Here is a 9,806-nt window from a genome sequence, read left to right as displayed (position 1 = left end):
GGGGTACAAATTATAAAATTATGATTTAAGAATTATGATGGTGATGGTGCATTGCAGGGGTTGGCATCAAAAGATGGGCCGGAGCGTGTGCACACGCACGCTCTTCCGGGTCGGAGGAGCACTCATGAGCATGTGCACAGGTGCCATCAACCCGAAAGTCGGTCCCCACACTGTGCTGGTAAAAGTGGGGAGTGGGGTGTGTCAGGGGTTGCCATGGGCCGGATAGATGAGCCCCATGGGCCACTACTGGCCCATGGGCCTTAGGTTGTCGACCCCTGGTTTATTGTTTTAATGTTGCACACAGATTAGAGGAAAGAAAAAAAAATTGCACTTTATTTATGCTTTCAATAAATAGATAGATAAATAAATAATATTCTATGCATTTGATTAAGTGGACTCCGCTTCACAAAAGATTATGCCATAAAAAAATTGTTACACTTTCAGGTGCCACAAGACGTTACGTTGTCATAGCCCCTCTCTTGAAATGTATTTCTGTTCTTTAAAAGGCTTTATCTTGGCCTGGTTGTGCATTATTATTATTATTATTTTAAAAAACATAGTCTGTCTACGTATGACAAGTGGCTAAATCAGGACAGGGGTGCAGCTTGAATAAAATATTGTGGGGGCCCAGGTGAGCTCCAGTTTGCATAATCAGTCACATGATGCAGTGCACACACACCATTTGAATGGCAATGCCCATCAACCTGGGGGGCAGACCCCTCAAACATTTTATCATGGGGGCCCCTAGGAGTTGGCTCCTATGAATCAGGTGATCCCAGACTTCATTCATGTGGTTTGTGGCAAGTTTGTGGGTTTGCGGTTAAAGACAGGCAATGACACATCCACCACATTAAATATTTATATTTCAAGTTGTCTTTTTATTGCTTCTTTTATTTCAACAGAATTCAAATTGCAATCAAATATGAATGAAGTGTGCAGGCACGCACACACAGAGATTAACAATCGTGTAGGGTGGGATTCACCCAACACACAGCATCAGCAGAAGCCCTAAACAAGGACTTCCACCTGTGCAATGAGGCTTTGCCTCCTCTCTTTGCCGCACATACCCCCACACCACCTGCAATTGGTTCGGGGAGAGGGAGTCAGGAGAACCCCCAAGAACAGCACATGGGAGGAGGGGAAAAGAGATTGTTCCATCCAGCAAGCTGCAATCCTTGTGCAGGAAGAATGTCTGTAATAGCGTGACAGTGAATCCCACCACAAATATGCAGCTCAGTGCATTACAATTGCTGAAACAGGCAGGAAAAAACCCTAAGTAAATAAATAAATATAAATAAATAAGTAGTCTGTTAAGACCTGTCCAGCAAGTGGTCCATGGGAGAGTTTGGGAAGCAGGTGTGGCATTTGGACTTTGTTCCTGCAAACCCAGCCAGCGACTAGATAAGTGTTGTTTTTCAGTCAGCTGTGTTCTTCAGCTGATAAGAAATGTTCCTGCATGGATCTGGAAGTGGCTGGCCAATAATTTGTAGTACATATTAAAGTCCAAAGGACAAAATAATGGCATTTTCTCTTATTTCATGCAACAGTATGTCAAGGAGTGTTGTGCCTGCTGTCCCTGACCTTTTGCCTTCTTGGCTAGAAAACAGGGTTTCCCCCCTGACCATTTGTCCTCTCGCAGATTTGTTTACTAGACATAACGCTTGGCAGGAGCATGACCAGGGACGCAGATGTAATCAAGTATTGGGGAATATTTTAGGGAAACACCTGCTAACACGTGTATTTGCTAATGCTGGAAATGTGCTTAGATGGAAATACGTCATGTTCAGGGTGGTTTCACCACTGTTTCCAATTGTCGACTTCTGCTAATAAAAGGAGCCTCTGAAGAGCTAGTCAGCAGCTTGTTTGGAGCATGCTTGCCAGTGTGCTCTCCTGCATTCAATCTCTACACAATTCCAGGATTGTGATGAAACACGACAAATCCTTCAGTGGAGGCCACACTCTGACATCATGCATAATAATAATAATAATAATAATAATAATAATAATAATAATTTTTTATTTATACCCCGCCCATCTGGCTGGGCTTCCCCAGCCACTCTGGGCGGCTTCCAAAAAAATATTAAAATACTGTAATACATCAAACATTAAAAGCTTCCCTAAACAGGGCTGCCTTCAGATATCTTCTAAAAGTCTGGTAGTTGTTGTTCTCTTTGACATCTGGTGGGAGGGCATTCCATAGGGCGGGTGCCACTACCGAGAAGGCCCTCTGCCTGGTTATCCTGGTGGGGGGCGGGGAACTCACCACGCAATGGCCTGACAGGCTTGTCTTTTATCTGATTAGGATTTTTAGTGGAACGCATAGTAAGGGGGGGGGGTTAAACTGCCCCGACCTGCTGCTGCTGTTAACACTCCCTCAGGATTACAGACTCTCCTAAACTATTTCTCAGTTTGTTTGTTTTTTAAATGCTAAGGCTCTTTTACATATCTTTTACAATCTTAAGCTCCCCTGCAGTGTTGTGTTGGGAAAGAAACATTAGGGGGAAGCAGGCCTCTCAAACACAACTGTCCTTTATTGCTACATAAGAAAGTGGAAAAATAAACTAACTTTGGAGCTTTGCAGCAAGCTAAACAAAAGGAACTCAGGAGGTTCAAAAAGTATTACATTGAAACAAAGAACCCCCTGGCATACATAACATTCAGCGCTTATCCAAGTACTTCCTTTGTTTGGGGGGGGGGGGCGCCTTGCCATTTACACCAGAAAAACCTCTTTAACACTGAATTAGAACAAATGGTAATTCAGGTTTTCCACATATTGCTGTTTGCTCCAAGTCAGTGGTATAAAGTGGATTTTTGTGGGCAAAGCATCCACCAGGGCAAAAAAGTAAAAAATAAATAAAAAGCCATTGGATATGAAGCTTTAAAGAGCAGCCCTGTGCCTTGAAACGCAGCACAAAAGAAGTCTGGATGAGCCCCCAGTATGTGTGGATTAATATAACTTTCTGTTCGCTTTGCAATGGAGTTTCATGGTGTGCAGTCCCCCAGTTTATTTAAAAAGTGTAGAAGCTGAGCAGTGATCAAGAACTTCTGTGCCCAGGGCCGGATTTAGGTCTGATGAGGCCCTAAGCTACTGAAGGTAATGGGGCCCTTTATATGTCCAACTGGCCTTTGTCAACAACAAATTGTTGCTGTTTTTTGTGTTGAATATATGCTATATGGTGATTTATGGACCTAATAGGTATCTAAAGCCATTTGCGCATAACAAAATATGTATTTTTTCAAAGTACAGTAATTGTTGAACTGAAATCCGGAATGGGTTAAGTTTGAGAACCAAGGTACCACTGTATATAGAAATGAGCAAACAAGTTATATTTTAGGGAGCAGGCTAGCAGGCGGGGCTCATTACTTACATCATAGGGACCTACACAACAAGAAACACTGTTCTATGTAGGTTTTATTTTACAGTATTTGTTTTTTATCTTATATTTTGGAAATGTACATCCAGGTTTTTTCCTTTAATTTTTTTTTAGAGAGAGTGGGGCCCTAAGCTATTGGCTGCCACAGCATGAGAGTGGTAAAGTTCAAGTATTGTTCATAATAAACAGAACCTGAGCTCTAGTTTCCTTATTGCCTTGTTTATAATGCAAAAGGGCAATCTGTTAGTTTAAGGGTTTTAAATTCAGAAAGTAAAGGTGAAAATACACATTAGCAGCTTAATGTGCAGCGAGGTCATTTTCAAGTCACATTAGCATATCTGCTTAACTGCTGTTTTCAAATGGGATGGCAGCTGGTTTGAGAAGAAAGCACATCAGACGAGTATTTCTACAGGTTACACATGGATTGGGGCTAGCATCATGTGCAAATGGCTTCAAACACCATTGGTGGGAGCCCACTGGAGCCAGAGTAAATGGTTACGTGTACACAGCCATAGTTAATCCTGAAGCAGGGCTTCACATTGAGAATATCGCTACAAACATTTTTAGTAGCACCTGCTGAACGTTCCTCCACTCCAGTTTCACGCAACCTTGCATTGCGTGGCGAGTTCCTGCCCCCCCCAAAGATAAATAAAGACACGAGACACCATAATTTAAGGTTAAATGGGCGAATTAGGCCACAACTTTATTGACTTCAGGAATGAGAGGCATTAGCTTAGGCATTGGTCCTAACGACTATCCGGCTCCAGCCCATTTGCTGGAGACACGGGGAAGGGTTAACACCATAGAGGGGGAGTCTCCCGCCTAGGCATGTCGACTAGGAGCTCCCCCAGGTCACCGCTCGGGGGCGTGCCTTTGGCCCACACCTCCATAGGCTTCGGACAGGGCCACGCCCCCGGAGTCCTTTAACGGACCACCCTTCGCTCACTGGGGGGAGGTGATGGCGTTCCTCCCCCCCACATCCTCTTAACCCCTTCTTACCAATGCCTAACTGCCAATGCCGAAGAGTTGTGACGAGTTGCTACGAGGTATGCGAAAAACCAAATGGCTGTAAATTGCCAATTGGGAAAAATTCCTACCATGCCCCATGCGGCGACAGACCGAAGTCCATAGCAAAGTCAGAGACCTACCTAAAGCCTACCTAAAGGGAGGGAGGGCGGGAAAACGTGGGGGCTAGCTGGCAAAAAGAGGGTGAGCCCCCTCTGCGCCGGCCCTAAATAGGGCAGACACGGCCGGGATTCCCCTGCTCTCGCGGGGGCTGACCAGCCCCCGCTCACGTGGGGGGTGGGTGTGAAGCCCGCAACCCCACCTCCTGGGCAGGCTGGAAGTGGCTTTGCTACACTTTCTAGATTGTCAGTTGTCAATTTCTATTAAAGACACCCTTTTGATCCTTCCATCTTCACGTTTCTGCTTGCCAGTGATGTTATGGAGCCTTCTCCTGACTCCTCAAAGTGGATTTGAAGGAAGCAAGGGGTAATGGAGGAGGAGGAGAGTTGGGAAAGCCCTGTTATGCCAGCCATAATCCTTGCACAAGATTCTGCTAGCATGATGGGTTACTTGCATGTGGGTGTACTTTTTTTAATCCAGCTATAAACCTTCTCCCACCTTAGCCTGTGTTCACACTCTCGTTTACCATGCACTCACTGCATTTCCACTTCTCGGTTTTTAATCCTTGTTCAAACAGCCAAAATGCAGGTGTATCCTGTAGTTTGTTGTGAAATACTACTATTGGAATTGTTGTTTCTCAAACCAGCTTCACTCTGACTGCAGTCCTGAAGCAATCCTAAGTCCTCTCTAGCCAAGATGTGAACACTTTTGAATAGCGCAAAGACATTGATGCCCTGTCAAGGCTGCCTGGTGTGTATGTGAACAGAAACAAATTGAAGCCACACTGATGCGAACAGTTGTGCAGAAAGAGCTGTGAAGCACATTGAAGGAAAAACAACTTCCTGTCACCTTTGTTTTCTGTTTTTTGTGTTTTTTCTCCTGTCTCAGGAAACCTGACTAGAGGGAAATATTATAATAATAATAATAATAATAATAATAATAATAATAATAATAATAATAATAATAATAATTTTCTTTTTCCTTTCTCTTCCTGTGATGAGGCTGCATTTTAATGTTTCAATATTTTAATGTTGCATTTTAAACTTGTTTTTAAGTTGCATTCATTCAACTTGTTTTTATTATTGTTAGCCACCCTGAGCCTGGCCTTCGCTGGGGAGGGCAGGGTATTATTATTATTAATAATAATAATAATAATAATAATAATAATAATAATAATAATTTATACCCATCTGGCTAGGTTTCCCCAGTCACTCTGGGCGGCTCCCAACAGAATTAATGATAATAATAATTAAAAAGCAATAAAACATCAGACATTAAAAGTTCCCTAAACAGGGCTGCCTTCAGATGTCTTCTAAAAGTCAGATAGTTGTTTATTTCCCTGACATCTGATGGGAGGGCGTTCCACAGGTCAGGTGCCACAACTGAGAAGGCCCTCTGCCTGGTTCCTGTAACCTCACTTCTTGCAGTGAGGGAACTGCCAGAAGGCCCTTGGTGCTGGACCTCAGTGTCCAGGCTGAAGGATGTGGGTGGAGACACTTTTCAGGTGAAGTGGGCCAAGGCATAGCAGTCCAATCTCTCTGCAGGTTTGGGCAGGAAAATGCAGTTGGGACACACTGGCAGAAGTAATGTCCAAGGGCTGTTGGAATACATGTTAGGGATGCCCATCCTTTCTCTACTGCTTGCCATGCTCTTTCAAGAACACAAGTTCTATACCCTTTTCTTTTCTTTGCCTCTGTTAATCAATGATTGATATATATTGTTATAGATATTGTTAATCAATGATATATAATATTGTTGCATACCATCCCAGTTTCTCTCCACAGCTTCCACTTGTGCAAATAGGACAGAGACTCTCAAGATTTTGCCACAGATCTGCAGCAGTTTTGCAGGGCCATTGACTGACCATCCATTTTGACAGGCTATGCTACTTGCAGTAGGCAATAGGTATGTAAAAGCCATAGCGGTAGGCAGTAGGTATGTGAAAGTTTGTTTGCCTTCTACATTTCCAGTTAACAAGAGTGACAACCTCCTTTTGTATTGCCACAGGCAGGACTTACAGCCAAAACCTCAGGATTAGTTTCCTTTATTAGTGTATCTGGTCCCACTGCAAAAGTCAATGAATTGCCTCACCTGTGCTTATCCAAACATAACATGCCCATGACTCATGTGTGGAGCCTGAATCCTAGTCGGTCACAGTCTGCACTTATGAAAAGGTTACCACTTAACTTTTAGTTTATATACAAGTTATGGGCCACCTCCTAAAAAACCCTGTAAAATGGTTAAAAAATAATTTTAATATAATTTTTTTATTAAAATAATTCAACATTAATACATTTATACATATACATTACGAATATACAAACGAACATAATAAAAGCCACCAAATACATTTAATCTTCTCTCTTGGTGTTTCCCAGCCTGCACGTCCAGAACCACAGGGGGATCGTGAAACTTGTGTAGGTGGGTTATGGTCTGCATAAGTAAACTGAAAATAACTATGCATTGCTTTTAATTTATAGTTATGTCCAAACTGAACTGCAGCCAGTTAGCAGCAGCCCCAAGCCCTGCCCATGCGGCAGTTGTTGGAGCCTATGATGCAAACTTTCTTGCCACCCACCAGGGCTGAATATTAGCAGCAGCTCTTCTTGAAAGGAAATTCAAGACAGCAGGATTTCCACCTTGGAAGACAGCCAGAAAAATGCAGCTGTAAAAGAGAGGCAGAAAAATGGAAATGTAATGACAATCGCTTACCCAAAACATCCACTAGATGACCCCATTGCTGCACAGAATTGGAAGCACATTTTACACTACAAATGAAGATTTGAACCATTCACAAATAGCACACCTGAATCTGTATACGACTAAATAATTCATATTAAACACTGTTTTGCTGCATTTAGCTGGCGCTATTAGGAATTATCACAGGGAAACAGTGACATCTGTTCAGCAATAGTGTTAGTGTAAGCACCCAGCAATATTGGTGACCACCCTGGCGACCTGCGTTACCTCGATGAGTATCAACCACAAAGATTCAGTGACCTGGACACTAAGAAAACCCTCTTCTGGGAGAGCATTGGAAAAACATTAAACTAATGAGTTAAATTATCAGGATTAAATTTTACTTGCTCATAAATTACTACAATCACAAGTGAGCCTTGAGGGAACAAAATCTGCTGCCAGTGCCAGATTATTCTGGGCGGTAAAAACAAAATAAGATTGCAGAGAGCTTCAGAAAGATCTCTCCAAAATCGGTGAATAGGCAATAAAATGGCAAATGTGGCTCACTATAGCTGTGTACACCCTACACCTTTAAAGTACATTTGAAGCACACTCTTCCTCTCAGAGAATTCTGGGCAATGTAGTTTGTGAAGCATTGTTGGGAATTGCAACTCCGTGAGGAGTAAAATACACATGCATTCACAAGTGAGCGAACTGTTTACCGCTGTGCATCCATTTCTTCTCCATGTCCTTTGCAGTAGACAGCACTGCCCCTTTAAAAATAAGGATTATTGTGGGGAATCATTGTCAACCTGGCCTTAAATCCAGGTCATATCCCACTGTAAAAGCGATAACCCTGTGCAAAAGCTGGCAGGAAATGAAGCGCCAAAAGAGTTGCATCCTGTCTCTCATTGGAGTGATTGGAACAGCAAAAATAATGAGCATGTTTTGGTGTGTTTTGCTTGTTTATTTGTATGTATGTGCATCTTTGACTCTCAGATGGGGAGCTGGCTAGAAATATATTTTAGAGTATTTCCTCCTCCACACCAGCTCCTGCTTCTATTTGCTCTTCTCTCTTTAAAACAGCAGCAGTGAACTCAGCTTGCTAAAGCTTATTGGTATGCAGAACTCTTAAGTGCATTGGCTTGGGTGAGGGGTGGACAGCACAGCCCTTTAATGCAGGGGTCAGCTACCTAAGGCCCATGGGCCACAAGCAGCCCATGGGGGTCATTTAACTGGCCCATGGAACCCCGCTTCCCACTCGAGGACCCCCGCCGCCATCTTGGTCAGCTAAACCGGCATGAAGCAGAGCAGGGACCGCCTTCTGTGACACTGACCAGCTTCCCATTGGCTGCAGGAAGATGGCTAGAAATATACTGGAAGCTCCTGCAACCAATGGGACGCTGCATACACCTCCTCCATTCCCCCCCCCACTCAGTTTGACTCCCTGGCACCATATTTGTATAAATTAACCATCCCAAAATACAGACGTGCCTTCACATTGGCCAGACTGGATGTGATGCCCTCTGCCGTACTTGAGGGCAGATACCGAAGGATTCCAACTGAGAAGCGACTCTGCCCCTGTGGAGATGGCAATCTGGAAACAGAGGCTCATGTTCTCCTGTCTTGCCCCCTTTATAAAAACCTGAGGAATGAGATCATCACCCCACTCCTACTTACCATCCCAGGCCGCCCATCTGAGGCCACATTGTTCTTCCTGTTGTCAGATCAGAATGATCAGACAACAGCAAAGGTAGCTAGGTTTATCGAGGGTGCAATGAGATTAAGGGCCACTATTTGAACGATGGTCTTGGTCACTTGATGGTCCTTTTTATCCATTGTTGTTGTTTTTTAATTGTATATATTGCTTGTTTTATGTTGCTACAGCCATTGGCTAATGCAAATAAAAGAAAAAAAGAAAAGAAAATCACCTCCTCCACGCTGGAAGGAACACCAGAAATAGCATTTGCGCATGCGTATGTGCGTGTGCACGCGCACACTCCGGCCCACCGCAGCGTCTGCATGATCGTGAACCGGCCCAAGCCAAAAAAACTTTGCTGACCCCTGCTTTAATACAGCCTTTCAAGTCAGTGTATACCAAGCATGGGAGCAGCAGGTCTGGTCCAAAACTACAAGTTCCCAGTAGTGGAAGCACAGGAAGTTGCCTTTTATGTCAGACCATTGAGCTCTGTGTTATCTACACTGACCACAAGCAGCTCTCCAGGGTCTCAAGCAGAGGTCTCTCCTAGCCTGACCTGGAAATGCCGAGGGTTGAACCTGGGACTTCCTGCATGCCAAACACATGCTCTATACAGCATTTATGGCCTGTCCCTTACAATGGGGTAGATTTAAATCTAACACATTCAGTGCGTAGTGCTTGGGGAAAACTGTCAAGACAGGAATGATGAAATGTGCTTCTCAGACCATTGTCTGCTGTGAAGCTTAGATAAAAGTTTGGTTCTTTTATTCTTGCCAGATCTACTCAGGATGCAAAGTGTCCCTTCACTGTTTGCAAATTGTACAGTATTATTCTACTTTAAAAGCAAATAGCTTGGGGGCTTTCTAAGGGGGGAAAATGTACAGAGGTGGCCTTGATAGGCGCTAGTTTAAGTCTTACTTTAAGAACTA

The sequence above is a fragment of the Podarcis bocagei genome (genome assembly GCF_964188305.1).
Source record: "Podarcis bocagei genome assembly, chromosome: 2".
NCBI lineage: Eukaryota > Metazoa > Chordata > Lepidosauria > Squamata > Lacertidae > Podarcis > Podarcis bocagei.
Note: the sequence above shows the minus strand (reverse complement) of the source record.